Source organism: Fringilla coelebs (assembly GCF_963513975.1).
Source record: "Fringilla coelebs genome assembly, chromosome: Z".
Classification (NCBI taxonomy): Eukaryota; Metazoa; Chordata; class Aves; order Passeriformes; family Fringillidae; genus Fringilla; species Fringilla coelebs.
The window spans coordinates 40,903,516-40,920,878 of NC_140031.1; positions in this window are offsets into that span (position 1 = coordinate 40,903,516).

The following is a 17,363-nucleotide window of genomic DNA, read 5'->3' on the forward strand; positions in this document are numbered from 1 at the left end:
GGAGTCACACTGTATGGCAAGTTTACACATCTAGAGGGAAAATTGAACACCAAATTTGAAATTCTTCTTGAAAACAGTCTTAAAATTGCTTTACCAGGATGAATAGCAGATATAAACAATATTTTAACAACAAAGTATGGCATATATACTTCCCTAACTAATATTATTTTGCATATCTGAGTAACAGTTTTACAAGCTAAAAGACCAGTTAACTTGCTGTAAAATAATTTTTGTTGCAAAATCACGATCTTTCCTTGTAAAAAATTTACAAAATCCATAATACTGCTGCAGTAAGAGCTGTCAGGTCAGTTTGTTTACAGGCTCTGTGAAACTTCTCAGGTCTGATTTGCAAATATGTGCAACTATATATAAATGTATTTTAGGATGTCTTTATCCCACTATATCCATTGCTTTAGTGGATTAAACACATTGAAGTTCCTAGTACAGGGAGTGACTAGCGGAATGCTCCAGAAAAGAAGAAAATAAATTTTCTGTGTTAAGGAAAGGATGATGTTCTCTGCTTGTGTTTCAGTTTGAATGTTCTATATTTCTCACTACCAGAAAAGACACTGATAAAGTTAAAATAATTTTTTTTCTATAGAAAAGTCATAAACTCGAAAAATGTAGAAAAAAATTCTGAAACTTATTACTGTAGGAAATAAAGTCTTTGTGCAAGTTATACTATTACAACAACAAGTATTAGGAAATACTTAGCAAGATTTTTTAAATTTCCATGTTAGTTTGAGAGATATTACACTGTCTGGGTTAAGGTCCATGCTGGTTATACTCACTACAAGTGGTATACTTCCAAAACGTCTAGGGCAAGCAGAGCCTAGACACAAACACATACTGTTCCATGTATTTCCAACAAAAACATGGGGAGGCAAAGAGTGAATTTGGACACTCCCCTCAAACATCACTTCAGAAACATCCTAACAATGCTGTGGTGCTGTCTCAGAGATGCAGACAGGAAGGAGGTCCATCTGCTTCTAAGTTTTGAGCCATGATTTACCACGTCGCTTTTCGTGTGCCATAAGTCTGCGTTCTGGAATTGGAAACGTGTTTCGACACAGTACTAGCTGTAAGAGCAAGAAAATATTTTTCAAAAAATTTCTAAAAACTATTTTTCAAAAGGAACGAGTGAATATTGCAATCAAAGCTGTTGACACCACAATTGTTACTGTGTTGTCGTAATATGTGCTATTGTACATACTGCTGGCAGAGAGGAGGCTGGAATGGCCTGTCTTGGACAGCCACAGGGGCTGCTGGCAGCAGTGTGCCAGCTGACAGGTTTTAGTTGCACCAGAGCCTGGAGACCTCCCTATGCAGTGCCTCACTGTTCATTGCCTTACTGATTGTATTTCATTTGATTACTAAGGCCCACTTTCCCTTAGTTGTCTCCTGCTGTCTAGCTCACTTTACATCCTGGTGTGGGCTGCATACAGCACTTGCCTGGAAGCCTTCAAGGCCAGGCTGAATGAAGGGGCAAGCTGATCTAGTGAAAGGTCTCCCCGCCTATAGCAAGAGGGTTACAAACAGGTGTCTTCAACTCAAGCTGTTCTATGACTGTGATTCTCACAGCACCCAAATAGCAAAAAGCCCCTTGAATGTCAAGGGGAAGTCAAGCCAGAGGGGACTCTGAGAAAAACTTGTGGTTCAAGTGCACAAATGAGTGCATAACACAGAAATACCATTTGTAGAGCACAGAGGTGCTCATTGCTGCTGGCCTGGCACAGTGGGCCCTGCAGGGCATAGAGCCCCATACTGCAGATGGACAGCAGCCCCTGACAGCCAGACCATGGCCTGACCCAGGGCTGGGGGAGCCCAGCTGTGTCTCATGGCTGGACCCAGTATGCCTGCTGTATGTCCTGCCTGGCAGGCCCCTCTGCAGGTCACCTGGACCCACAGCCTCCAAGTTCCAGGCACAAGGATGCAAACACAAAGAAAGCTGCTAATAAACCTAGACTTGTTAGCCCTCCCTAGTGTTTTGTGCACCTGTGTGTTTGGAAAGTTTTGCCTGCTATTCATAAAATCGTAATTACAGGACACATCAAACAGCTTTTCCAAAGCGTTAAGCCTTCACCCTTCTGTATGATAACATCACATATAGATGGCAAATTAGGACACCTTTTTATACATGTCTCCAGCTTTGTAGTCTTCCACAATATGTGTGACAATATGGTACCTTACCCTCTCAACCTTTTTAGCCAACTCATGCCACACAGAAAAGAGAATCTGAAACGTCCATTGAAGAGCTGGAAACTGGATGCAGGCAGCAAACAACAATGATGACAGATTTGTCTTTTTGTTTATAACTTGTAGTATACTGTTGTTTTCAAATACACATTTCAACGCTGAATATATTATCATTTACTTAAGCAGGAGTCAAGAGTGAAAGTCATTAGTACCCTCTACTGGTCTACTTTATAGTAGCAGGCAATCTGTCCGTCCTTGTCTTAGCGGCTTCTGTACAACCCATCTTCTTAATACGATCTATGGCTAATTAAGAGAGATCATTTTTCATGAATAATTAAAAAAAAAAGGGAGGTGGAATTATAAAAATTAATTTCTTTATAAAAAGAAATTAAAAGTTGTGCACAGTCTGATAGACGAATTACTCAGAGTAAAGCTCAGCTTGGAGTCTGTTACAAAGTCACACCAATCCAGCTGGATGTACCATGAGAAAAGCTGCCACAGTCTCTCTGCTGCTTTACAGGAATAATGTTCCAGGAGTTTTAAAACTCCCTGCTTTCAAGCCTTTAATAAAGTGCTTAAACATGATGATCATCATGATTTCCCCATTAAAAGCCCATTAGCTTTTCTTGCTTTCTATAAAAACCAGTCTTGAGCACATAGAGATAAGGATATCAATGAAAAGATAGAGATGTGTAGAAAGCAGAGGCCCTGAAATCAGTGCTTTTAAAAGCTACCTGCTTCCCCCTACCAGCCAGCCAACCCACACCAAGCCTTCTGGGTGAACTCATTGTCCAGCTCAATCCCTGCCTCTCTTCAAGGCCCTAAATCAAAGAGGGGTGGCCTTTGTTCTGTGAGCCATGGTGCTACATCAAGGTACAGAGATACATCTCTGAATCAGAATTCACAGTGGGAAATAAAGGACTGAAGAGAGAGGTGCTAAAACCTAGTGGGGAAGATACACTGAGCATTTTGTGCCACATTTTCACAGTCTGGAACATAAACAATCTCTATTCTCTTCATCGCTGACGACAGAGGAAAAGAATTTTCCAACTAACTAAATTATTTCTAGATGGTTTAACATATCTGTGATGATAATCAAAAAGAAAGATTACATAACAGCCATTATTCTGTAACAAGAAATCACAACTTGTTATGATCCACTGAGCTCCTTTGAAATCTCCTGCTCAAGCCTTTTGCTAAGATGTCATTTACTCCTGGGGAGCAGCAAGCCAGATCAACAAAAGATTAGGTGATTGAGAAGGAATACAGAAAAACTTTGTAACTCCAAACATCCTTCAGCCTTCACAGGTAGAGTAATTTCTTTTTTTAAGTGCTTAGAAAGAGATGTACAGAGAGGCGAATGAGAATGATAGAGTTTATTTAATATCTTAGCAAAAAGCTAATGTGCAGTATCTGCTGACAAAGTTTAGGGTAACACCATAGGAAATACCAACATGAAATAACATCTTTAGCTTGTCAAGATCCTTCAATTTCCATAGTAATGCAGCAAAATTTTTCAAGTTTATTAGAGCAGCAGGCTGTAGGAGACAAGAACCGCACTGCAGTCCAAGCAAGAGGAGGTGCCTTCTATCTTTCTAGTCTGTGCATTTTATTTTAGAAATAAACCTTAAGCCTGAGTAGATCTCAAATGTATTTCTGCTTTAATGTTATAATTGTGTACTATTTGTATTAATGACAAAAGTACCTAAAGATTCCAAAGATGGTCAGCATAGATAATTCTAGATACTGGGTAAGCACATTTAACTTAAGGCAAGCTGACAAGCCTTAATAATTCATTATGAGTTCATATTTTGATACAAAAATAGTTTCAGTATCCAGTGTTTCAGAAATACCAGAGGATATTTCTCTCTGCCTCAAATGGAATTATCTGAGTTCCAGCAGGATAGAAAGGAAGATGAAATTCTACATAGGATGTGTGTTGCCTATTCAGGCATCACCCCACAATTTAAGGAGATCTGAACTGAAAAACTTTACTTAAGAATAAGTGTAGAAAAAGAGGTCTGAATGTAATAAGGAAAATTTGTTTTCATTTTAATAGAGAACACTTCTTTCATTAACTTATCATGACTTAAGACTCTTTCTGAATAAAATTCACATCTTCATATTTAGTTTGCTCCTGCAAGTCTGCAGAAGAAAACTGCAGAACTGCAGAACTGTATCTCACACCATTTTAAAGTCCCTTAAAAACATATATAAAATAAATTATTTTCTGAATGTCAAGAACTATAGTGACAACTCTATCACCTCAAAAGCTGTGGTCACTACTTAAGAATGCAAAGTTCTGTCTGTTTTTCACATTAGTATTAAAGGAACTATTTTCTTAGGGATTTTGCACTGGCGTCCATAGCTTCCTTTATCATCTGCTATGCATGTGATTAAGTGCCTTGCTCAGTGGTAAATTACAGAAGGTGAAAAAATGAGAGAAAACAGAGATATAAACATGACTGGAGACAGATTTTGAACTTGTAGTTACAGAAAGTAATTTTAAGGTGGTTTTAAGGTAATTAAAGGTATTCCCATTTTAAAGAATCCCAATTTTTAAAAATTCCAGTTTTAATTTTTTCCAACCTGAGAGACATCTCTCATCTTCAGGAACATCTTTCAACCATTACAACTTAAAAAATTGAATTAGAGGCATACAAACCAAGTCCTCTTCAGCAAGAGGACTCCACCATTTGCAAGCCTTGCTGTACCCTCTAAACATCACCTACACTGAGTAAAACTTCAGCATGCCAGAACAAGAGGGTGTGCATGATACCATGCACCATCTAATGTCATTGATCTGACAGGCGTCTTAACTCATGATGAACACTAGCAGGTGCTCCTCCACTGTGCTTATTTTGATATAAAGGTGGTTTTAGGGTGTGAGTCTGAATTAAACCTTCCAGAAAAGGCTGTGATTGACAAGACTTTTTGAAAGGAAGTGCTCTCTCTGCCACATTCCAATAGGTCAGAGCATTAATCTGATCCAACACTTGGCCTGATTTGGATCAAGAACTTGTATAAATTTTCCACACCTCTGGACAATGCCTGAATTTCATGGTAACATGGACTTACAGTTTCTCTATTTCCCTGTTTCTCCACCTGAGGCTATTTTGCTTCACACAGCCAAAGAGAATTTCCTAGGAAAATTGGTAGGAAGAAGTAGAAGAGATAATATAGTTCTTAGAGCACTCATTGAGCTAGTCTAACCCCCAGCTCCATAAAATATTCATAGAAAATTAAATCATTTCACAGAAGGAAAAGCACAAGCCTGGAGTATCTAATAAAAGTGTAGTATATTAGAGCTCTTCTCCAGATCAGAAAATAAAGGCACTTCAGAATCCAGCCCGTTAAATGCTCTATCCACTAGTTTAAACAAAATAACTTTTGTATTTTGCTTTTTCTCATGACAAAGCATTGACCCCAGCTTTAGGATAGGGTTTACTGCTGAAGAGCATTAGATGTTTCCTTCTATTTTGGGCTTACCTAGCTAATTAGCTGTGTAGAACAGGAATCACACTTTCATTCCTCTCCTTGGCATTCTCTACTCATTAGGTAAGACAGGTCTTTACTTATATTGCTGGATCCAGTGAAGTTCTGCTTTGGATTCAAACTTGCCAGTCTTTGCTGGAGAAGGCACTTACTGTTCCAACTGAGCCTAATGGTTGAAAAGACATACACAAGCAGCTGGAATAGTTGGCAGAAAATGAGAACATGAAGAACCATGCAAACAGTTTAAATGCCTCTGTTCAAATAAGAAGCAGTGCAGCACAAGTTCAGCTTTTAAACCACTGCTTTTGGGTAACATGAAGAATTCTGACAGCAGCTCACTGACAGCTTGCCAGCACCAGCTGGGCATAAAAGCAGGAAGAAAATGAGTGATTGCACAACTGCAATCATACTGAAGTGTAGAGTGCAGCCTCTATGCTGCCTGGCAGCGAAGGTGCAAAAAGGCAGGTAAAATTCTGAAAAAGTGATAGTTTAGGACCTAAGCCTTCAGTAGCTGTCTAGGAGATTGAGTTGAAAATAAATAAATACAATAAAATGTAAAATCCCACAGAACACATTTAATCTGTGTTCTAGGTATTGGTGACAAGGTTGAGAAAACCAGCTAATTAAGCTGCATAAAACACACGTTTCAACTTTGCATGTTGCAGGAGCTGGTTGGTTGTACTGACTTTGGAAACAGTAATTTCAGTCCACTAGGCCCCACAGACACAGCCTAGCTGTGTGCATCAGCATTCATTCCTCTCTAAGCATTACTAAATACAGGGAATTATATTTGCATGCCCGATAAAGGGCTGAACATGTTCCATAAAGAGCATATTGAAGGTCCCAGATAGAATGAGTTCTAGTGCAGGTGGTATTACCTATATTACTTGCAGAGTACAAGTGGCAGCGACAGGTAGGGTAGAAAGAAATTGACTTGGTATCCAGGATAAACACCACATCTTTTTACATGCAAATTGAAAGTGTTAGATATGGAAATTAGGAATAAACAAGAAAATCCAGCTGTGTCTTTTAGATTTGTATATTTGTTCATTGGTTTTATTTTGTCAATATTTTCTTCTCTCACATATCTAGCCTGTCTTAAATGCACAAAAAATATCTGCATAAGAAAGATCTCCAATAGGAGATCTTGCTTTGCACCTGATTATTTTTTCTGATGCTTGTAATTTTCATATCACTTTGAGGCATCTTGGCAAGTAAAAGTGAGAATAGTAAAACTTTCTACATTCTATGTAGCATTTAAAATAGAAAGGTTTGGAGTCTTTCTCAGACTAGTTTTTCATCTTTCTCTTCTGTTCTGCCTAACAGAGGTGTTCTGCCTAGGACTTACTCAGTCACATTAATTCAGAATTCATTCTCTCCCTATAGCAGACTTTCACACTGCTGACCACAGGTTTTTTCCTTTAAGGCCAACAAGCAGGCTTGGTAGAGATGGAAGGCCAATGTCATCCCTGGCATGTACAGTCACTGCACCAGCACATCTGTCAGTGTTGACACCAGCACTCACATGGACTAAGCTAATGGTCTGCAAGACCTTTTTGACATATCATCCCAAGAAAGAGTTGCCATCTTGTCAAGACAACTTGTTGGAATATTTCATGAACCAAGACTTGGTTTCCATAATACGGAGAAAACCTAGGAAGTTAATCCTCACTCATGGAGACATTCTGTGCCTCCTTCAACTACTGTGAGAAACTCAAGACAAAAAGTTTTCCATTTATAGGGTAATGTGAGCATAATGGAATGGGTCACCAAATTTTTTTTCTTTCTCATACACAACTGCAGTCATCAGGCTTGTGAGGTCCATGCATGCAAACCGCATCAAGTGGAACAAAGCCCAGTGCAGGATCCTACACCTGGGTGTGGGCAATTCCCAACACAAACACAGGCTGGGTGGAGAAGGGATTGAGAGCAGCAGGGAGAAGGACTTGGGGGTGCTGGTGGGTGAGAGGCTGGACATGACCCAGCCATGGGCACTGCCAGCCCAGAAAGCCAAACGTGTCCTGGGCTGCATCCAGAGCAGCGTGGGCAGCAGGGCCAGGGAGGGGATTCTGCCCCTCTGCTCTGCTCTGGTCAGAGCCCACCTGGAACCTGCATCCAGCTCTGGGGTCCCAGCGCAGGGAGAACATGGAACTGCTGGAGTGGGTCCAGAGGAGACCACCAAGGAGGAGCACCTCTCCCATGAAGGCCTGCTGGGAGAGAGATGGGGTTGTTGAGCCTGGAGAAGACTCCAGGGATACGTCACAGCAGCCTTTCAGTGCCTAAAAGGTGCCTAAAAGAGAGCTGGAGAGGGATGTTTTGCAAGGGCATGGAGCAATACAACAAAGCAAAATGGCTTCAAAAGGAAAGAGATTAAATTCAGATCGGTCATTAGGAAGAAAGTCTTTACTGTGAGGGTGGTGAAGCACTAGCACAGGTTGTCCAGGGAAGCTGCTCCCTGCTCATGGCAGGAGCGTTGAACTAGCTGGTTTTTAAGGCTCCTTCCAACCCAAAATACTCTATGATTTTATTGTCAGGGACTGAAACAAGGGACCAAGTCAATCTTATATTTTGTCTTCTTTAAGCACCCAGACTTCTAACTATAAAAAGACAATACTGCTAGCAGCAGTGTGGTCAGGAGTAACAAGACCTTGTCAGGCATCCAGCACCCACCCAGTCTCCAGATGATGATAGCAGGCCATTAACTCGGCAGCTCTGCGCTCTCCTGCCCACCCTCTGGCAGGCATTTCCTCCACCACAGCACTAAACCCAGTTGCTGTCATAATGACAAACTGGCCTCTACTCCCTTACCATGTCAGCTAACAAATCACAGAATGAAACTTAGGTAGCTGAAGTCTCCGAACCCAAAGAGTAATTATCATATTTTTCACAGAATGAGCTGTCAGAGCATTACCAATCCAGATGCTACTAGATTCCAAATTGCTTAGTATATAATCTAAACTATATTGTTTGTGAAATATCTGCAATACATTCTGCAGGACCTGTATTACACATGACAGCACAGCATTCCTCATGGACTGTAGAACTCCAGGTTTCCTGAGGTGTAAATTTTGTACACATGGTAAGTTCTTTGCCAAAACAGAAACACAGTCAAATGTGGAGCTGTCTGGGAATGGTTTTGTTGTTTTTTTCTTGAGGAAACACAAATGGGTGTTGCAGACCAAAATGCTTCTTAGAAGCAAGATGGATTGAGTAATCAAAGCAGCAGCTCCTTGGTCCAGAAAAGGCAGAGCAAGTCAGAGCATCTACCTGGACTTGGCAGGACAGAGCGTGAGTTCCTGGCCTGGGTCAAGAAGAGCAGGGTAACACCTGGGCTTCTCATATGCTACATTAGTTTTCTCTTTCAGACATCTTTTCTTCCATTTTTCTGCAGAAAAAAGAAATCTTGGAAGACAAAGGTTTTATTTCAGTGTAAACGGTCTATAATCCCAGATTTCAAGTTTTTTTACTTTGTGGAATAAAAAAACTCTCTACTGTCTGGGTTTTGTAGAAGATTATATACTTTCCCTGGAGTAGTATGAAAGTATTTCAGACTTAGGGAAAAAAAATTGGTTTGGAATGTTTTGTAGGATCAGTTTGTCGTTTTATATTGGCTAGAGAACTCCCAGATTTATTGGTCTGAATTGCTTTCACACTGATGAGTCAGTCTTTTCAATGCTTCTTCTCAAGATTGGAGTTTAGAGAACAATTTGTAGTTCCTTTCAAGGGTGGCAAATGTCCCCAGGAATGACAGTTGAGAGTTCACTGGAAATACAATAATTTTAATTATTCAAAACAATTCTACTCAGCTTCAACCACTCCAGATTTTAAAACTTGTTCCATACACATGCTTTTGTATGCAGAAAGTAAATACATTATTTGTATGTGCATAACTTTGGCTCAGAGTACAAACCCCAGGGATCACATGCAGCCCCAAATACACAGGTTACAAAAAAAAATTAATTTTAAGGCTGTATTAACTCCATATTAGTTTTTTCTGCACTTCTACCTCTCCAGATGTGGAAGCACAGGAAACACCCCAGGAAGAGTTTTGATGCCAGCTGTCAGCATTAAGTGCTTTGAGCTGCAGCCACAAACTCCAATTGACCGGTAAAAGTCTGAGGACCTCTGTTTGTGGGTTTGGGGCACAAGAAAAAGTGGGTTTAGCCCAGACAGTGCCAATATATTCCGCAGTATACATTTCTGCTGAGGTTCAGCAAAACACAAGAAATAAAACCCAAGCAAGATAATATGTAGGATGAACACAGTGAGATGTAAGAGATGCGACTGTCAGCTGCCTAATGAGATTGTTCCATGTAGAGTGATATAAAAGAATAAAACTCTGTCTGAGCAAAACAGGTGGACTCAGTGCATACCAAATACCTGGCTGCATAATCAGCTATCTTGGTAGTGTAGTGGCCAGAAGGAGTCAAATCCCAAAATGAAATATGAGTAGAACATTTCCAACACTAATGTTCAAGCACCAAATAATGTAAACTGAGAGCTGTTTTGAAACTCAGTGTGCCTGAAGACTGAAGATCACAGATTCATTCACAAATCATGGAAGAATGGCAGGCTATATCTGCAGCTATCCTGCAGATATCTACAGGTCTATCTCAGTGAAAAAAACCTGTTCCAATATTTCAGTTCCCCCAAGAATACTGGTATTTGTGCTGCATAGTGTGATAAAGGGTTCATTTCTTACACAGAGAATAGACCATTTTTACAAATTCCATACCAGATTTCCAGGAAAACATTTCCCTGATAACAATACATCTGCTCATTCTGAACTGTGAGATTTGAATTCAAATGTTTTTCTGCTCTGTCCTGCAGTGAAATAAACAGACCTCTCTAAATTTTTTCTTTAAAAACATCACACATCCCAGCACCCAGAGCAATCATGTGGCCTTTAAGATATTGCCATTTAAGTTTGGTCATCTTTGTTGGTTTCAGCTAGAGTAAAGTTAATTTTCTGCAGGGTGGCTAGCATGGGGCTGTTTTGGATTTGTGTTGAACACAGGGGTTGATAACACAGAGATGATTTTGCTATTGCACAGAGCCAAGGCTTTTTCTGCTTTTCATACTGCCAGGCTGGCAAGGACATTGGGGGTGCAAGGGAGGTTGAGAGGAGACACAGCCAGGTGATCCCAGCTGACCAAGGGGATATTCCAGACCATGTGGCATCATGCTCAGGATGTGAAGTGGGGGAAGAAGGAGGAAGGGAGGGACATTTCGTGTGGTGGTGTCTGTCTTCCCAAGTAACCATTGTGTGTGATGGGGCCGTGCTCTCCTGGAGATGGCTGAACACCTCCCAGCTCATGGGAAGCAGGGAGATAATTCCATGTTTTGTCTTGGTTGTGTGCAGAGCTTCTGCTTCCCCTATTTAAGTGTCTTTATCTCAGCCCATGAGTTTTCTGCCCTTTACCCCTCTGGTTCTCTCCCCAGCCTTGTTGGCGGGGGAGTGAGTGAGTGAGTGGCAGCATGGAGCTGGATTGCTGGCTGGGGTTAAACCATGGCAACTTCAAATTCTCTCACATACTCTCTATCCTGGAGTGAGTTTCATTTAACATTTTCTTGTTAGAAGCACTTCACTTTCTACAGAGAGTTATTTAATTGAGGTGAGATTTGAACTTGAGTGCTGTATAAGTACTGTTGCCTCTTTTTTTGTGATTTTAATACAAGACTACATCCAATGGACTTCTTTCTGAAAGTTCAGTCACACCTGCTAAAGACACAATAAAATGCATTTTGTCAAAAATACTCATACCAACTCACACTTTCATTGAACTGTGCCTCACAAGGTGTCTGAGATGCATGATGGCAGCAAGACTTGACGTGGAGAGACAATACTGGAGGAAAAAGAGACTCTGAGCAAGGTATTCTCTGATTCCTTGAAAGCAATTCCATCTTTTATACTTTCTACTTAAAAGATGGGGTCAAAAATGTGGACTCTTTTTTCCCTTCAGTGCCTTGCAGACATACTTAGGTATTGCTGATTGCTTCTTCTTCAAGAGCTAAAGAAATATGGGAGAGTCCTCTGGGAATGAGTCTCTCTATTCCCTTATGAAAGATAACTATTTGAAACTTTTCACTTAGAGGGAAACTTATATAACGTATTTCATGGTGATTTTGAAAAGTCATGCTAAGAAATAACAATAAATGTGGTATTAGAGACCCATTGCCCTAGAAAAGAAGTAAAAAGGGATTCCTACAGGTCTTTTCCTGATTAGGGTCAAAACCTTAGAAACAAATTAATTATCTAAATTTCTTACACTTACTGCTGTAGTGCAGATTATTTCCTTAGAAATAGTCTATGCTCATTCCCTCAAGTCTTCTTCAAGCTCTAAATTTAGAATCTTTTGCAACTATAATGCCACCTTTAAATGAAACTGGAAATTCTAAAAAGAGAATGTGAGAGCCAGGAGAGGGAGCTTTAGCAGATGTTTGACAGCTCAAAACAGACATGAAGAACAAATGTATGGTCATACTGGAATTTACACCAAAATATTCCCAAAACAAACAAACAAGCAAACAAACAAACAAAAAAAAACTTTCAAGGGACTATGAAATGTGTCATAAAAGGCCAGTAAAAGTTCTTAATTCTTTAGAGATGCCTGTAATTTTGTTTTTTACAGTAAAACTCTGAAGCCCAGTTGACCAATATTTTTGTCAGAAAACATACACAAAAGAATTAGTGTATGGAAAATATTCTGCTATTTTTTTCTTCCTCAGGATTCACATTCCTGCACTTAAATTTTATTTTTCCAGTTCTTTTAAGTCTGTTTCAAGGCTGAATCTAGAAAGACTATTTTGGCTGAAAGAAACCCATTTCCATACCCTATGGATGACTCTGACTGTAAAAAGAAAAGAGACTGAAATGAAAGACATTTCATTCTTGATTGCACAAGTAAGAAAGTGAGGCAAATGGGACAAGAGCTCTGTGTGGATGAACAAGGAAGTCCAGTCTCTACTCAAGCATTAAGCAGAAAATACATGGGCATAGAAGCACTCAGGCCACTTGGAATGAATACAGAGAATTTGCAAAGTGGAAGGTAGATGAGGAATGTGGAATTTAATGCAGCCAAGGATGTCAAAGACAACAAGAAAGGCTTCTTCAAACACATCAGCCACAAAAGGAAAACAAAAGATAGTGTGGGCTCAGTACTAAATGGAGGGGGAACCCTGGTAACAGAGGGCAGAGAGAAGGCAAAGTTACTGAATGCCTTCTTTGCATCAGTCTTCCCTGACATGACCAGAGATCAGGAATCTCTGACTGAGGAGACTGTGGGGGAGGTGGGGAGGGAGGAAAGCAGGAGGGAGGGAGGGAAGGACAGCAGGAAGGAAGGCAGGAAGGAGAAGGAAGGAGAAGGAAGGAGAAGGAAGGAGAAGGAAGGAGAAGGAAGGAGAAGGAAGGAGAAGGAAGGAGAAGGAAGGAGAAGGAAGGGCATTTCTGTGCATGTTACCAAGTACTGGAACAGATTGCCCAGAGAGGGTGTGGAGTCTCCCTCACTGGAGATACTCAAGAACAGTCTGGACACGGTCCTGTGCCATGTGCTCCAGGATGACCCTGCTTGAGCACGGAGATTGGACCAGATGACCAACTGTGGTCCCTTTCAACATGACTCATTCTGTGATTGCTGTAATCTCAACAAAACCTAGTTCCAGTATATCAGGTTGAAAGTCTTCCACAAAGGTGATGTGTGACCAAACCATGAGAACCAATGATATTTCCAAATGAAGGGAAGTATTCAACAACAATGTGTCTAAGGAAATTCACAATGGGAAAAAAAAATGTTAGATGCGTATGTCCTAATAACTCAAGTTAAAACATTAATTAGAAATCACTCCAATTTTCTTACTAATAGGGGTACTATGAATTAAGGCTGATCTCCTTTCCTTCTGATGAGAGATAAATGCTGACTGCTTCTCTTAAGGTCTTACTCAGTTGCCGGGACTAGAATTCATGCACACATTATGGATAAGAAAGCAGGCTCTGCCAACAATGTCAGCAGCTGCTGGGAGTAGGTGTCTCCAGAGACCTAAGTGACCATGATCTATCCCTTACATGTATCTGGCTGCCTTTGTGGTCATAGAAGGCAGCAGTGGGAGAGATGCTGCTGGAGAAGCTGGATGCTTACAATACAATCGGTGAGGAAAACGCTTGATCTTGCAGATGCCAATTGCTCCACAGGGGGAATCTAGATCAAGCCCAAAATGCAATCACTTCCCAAACCAGCTCCAATGCTTTACAGATTCATGGGCCTCCAGAAAGAGCACACTAATCAAAATTCACTTTTGGCTTAAATTGTTAGAAAGACAGGATTCTCATATTCTGGAAAATAAATTTTTGAAAAAATCTCCCTCTGGATTTGTATGTGTTCTCAGAAAAATAGCATTGAATTCACTCAAAGCAGAAAGGAAAATGCCAGTTTTGTTGTTTCTCACAGCTACAGTAAAAGCCTATTCCGCTGAAATCAGATGCAAAATAATCAATACAAAAAACTGCTGCAGTCTGGAAAATACTGAATGCTGATGGTTTGGTGGGACATTTATTCACAGATGCATTATTTCTTGTTCAAGAATAAAACAGGCAGTAAAGAAGTACAGTTTGAAAAGCTTGCAAATGACTATGTGTAATGCACTGGTCACTTTGGAAGACAGTATGTTTGGGCCTAGAAAAATCTCAAACAGCCCAATGTCATTCTTACAGTCAGTCAAATTACCACTCTTTATGTGCAGCCAGCAAGAGTTATTTTCTCTTCTTTATTTAATTGTGTAGTTAAGTTAGTGCCATACAAATCTGCCTTGGAAAACAGAGGGAAAAATATTTACATGCTTTGCATTAATAGTTTATATTGGTGGCTGACTCTTTCATGATTTTATGATAACATACACCTCTGAAATAATAACTACAATAAATGTAGGTTTTACTATTAGCACTACTATTAGCAGTGTGAGAAAATTTCCATTCATTTTATTATCTTTTCAGTTGTCTCACTTTATTTTAAAGATCCCAGGTTGAGCAGAAAAGCACAAAGAATAATTAAGTCTCCTAATCTTTGATGATACTCAGGATGAACAAAGCAGACCCTAATGTAGACAAAAAGAGGTATTTTGCAGCTTCTGTCATCCTAGAGATTAACAAAAATATCTCATATGTCTTGAAAAAACATTAGATATTATTAAACACAATTTCTAAATTCAACACAAAAATCATTTTTCACTAGAGGGAAGAAAAGAATATTTTTCCTATCTAAATGAGAAAACTTCAAGGGAAAAAGGGACAGGTTATTCTTTATATTTTATCTTAAAATCACATCACTGTGATCAAATTCATTCCTGATTTCACTAAACCCTCAAGAGGGATGAATGTGGTGAATGTGACAGTTATAAAAACTGTCTTCCAATAGAAATATTTAAAAAAATTAATCTTCCCCCTAACAAAAAAAAACCCCCATAAGATCAAAAGCAAAACAATTACTACTTTTGCATTGCAAAATCAGAGAGTTATTCATAGATATAATAGAATCCAAAATGCATCAATACTTACAAATCTATGAAAATTTTTGTTTCAAAATGAATTCTACATAGCTCTCGTTTTTCTACATCTCATGCATTGGAAGGAACAACATGAAACTTTCATCTGGAACAGATAAAGATGTACATTGACAGGCAGAACCCCTTCATATGTATGCACACCTTCACTCAAATTAATGACTTTGAGAGTTTAAGAGTTCAATAAAATATTGTTTGCATAAAATTTATACTTCTGTAAATAATTAGGCAAATAGGTATTCAATTTCAAATGTGAATGCATGCCTGAATTTTTTCAGGCACAGTAAAGAGCCAACCCTCAAAAACAAGTCATGAAGTGTACCAAGTATTTTGTAACCACTAATTTCACATCTTCCAGGGTTTCACAATTACAAACTTAATTGGAATTATAAAAAGTACGGAATATCTTCTCACTTGCTCCCAGATAAATTAGTTTCATCAGCACCACTGAATTCCAAAAACCAAATATTAATTTAAAACAAGTGTTTCTGAAAACCTAATTTCCACAATAACCCTTAACTAATTACAGAAAATAGCAGAGCAATAGTGCAAGGAAAAAAAACAAACAAAACCACCACCACCAGCAGCAGCAACAACAACAACAGCAACAACAACAACGACAACAGGTTTTCAATCATAAATTAATTTACTTTTGATCATTTCAATACATTCAGCAAATAAATTTTAAGCAGTAATACAGGTGCAAACAACTAATAAATATGAAATAAGCAAAGCCCTTCCAGGCCTTCAAAAAATTTTTCTGACAAAGTCCACATTTCCAGAGGAGATAAAGGGGGGTTTCCATCCTTACCAAAGCATAATTGCATCTTTACCCCATCAATGTGAAAAAATGTTGAGACCTCGTCTCACCATTTGTTCTTTCAGAATTTTGCCTCAGGACAGCCAGGAAGCCCAGGTCCTCAGATGGCTTGTCACAGCGGAAAAGCTATGAATAGACTAATGTTTTATTAACTTGGGGTTTGTGTTATGCAAGGCTATCAGCCCCTAAAATAGGATGCCTTTGCCACAGAATCCAACCCAGGAACCAGACTTCAATCAATGCAGAAGATCCTATGAATTCAGCAATTTTCTACCATTGAGGGAGGCCACAGAAGAAAAACTCCTCTTAGGAGCTGTTACCATCTCTCACATAGGATCCACCAGTCAAGCCAAAATGTTACAAATTCTATTCTCTCTAAGGGAGAATATGTTGCCTGGTGTTTCTCCTGTTCCCCAGACACTCCAGGAGAGGCTGTTCCACCCTGCACGCTGCAGGCTTGTGCTCATTCCTTCATCATAACTCAGATGTGACGACAGCAAAGGTGCTGAAAATCCTGGCCCATACATTTAGTAATGAAGCTGGTTCACCTGGGTTTATGGGTTGTGCAGTCCACAGTCTCAGTCTGCTGACACAGACTGTTTAATTAAGCTGTGCTAAAGAGATGGACAGCTCAGTAAAATACATCCTGTATTTTGTACAGCCCAGATGACAGGCTCTCTTGTTTGTCCCACATGTTACACTACGTGGAAATGTATTTTTGAAAGTGCAATCAATACCAGTCCTTTAAAATTTAGCTCTAATAGGGAGCATTATAGCAAAAAAAAAAAAATCAGAAGATAATGGCATATTAAATTTTATCTCAGAATGGTAGAGTAGTGGTTTTATTCATGAGAAATTTTAGAGTAGAAGGGCAGAAGGAAATACTGAAAGTTACTGCTATGCTTCCTAAGTCCTCTACCATGGCACAGGCCATGAACCTAAGGGCTCACTTTAATTAAAGAATATCAAAAAAACCCTAAATCTCAAACAAATTGAACAGAAAATACACTGTACCACCTACTATATTGTTCCACAACTTTATTGCCATTGGTGACAGTCTTCATTTTAAATCTGAATACATCTAATGTCACCTCCCAAAACTTGGGTCTTCTTTTATAACTTCAATCTCTCCTTCTCACAAATTTCTTAGAAGACATCTGTCCCTTCTCAGATACCTGTAAAACACAATTCCTTCTCTTTCTCTTTTACCAGCCAAATATTTCCTGGAATCTCTCAATTTACAGCAAACTTGTTATTTTCTTGACTCTTTACTGAATTTTCTCAGACTTAGCAACTTCTG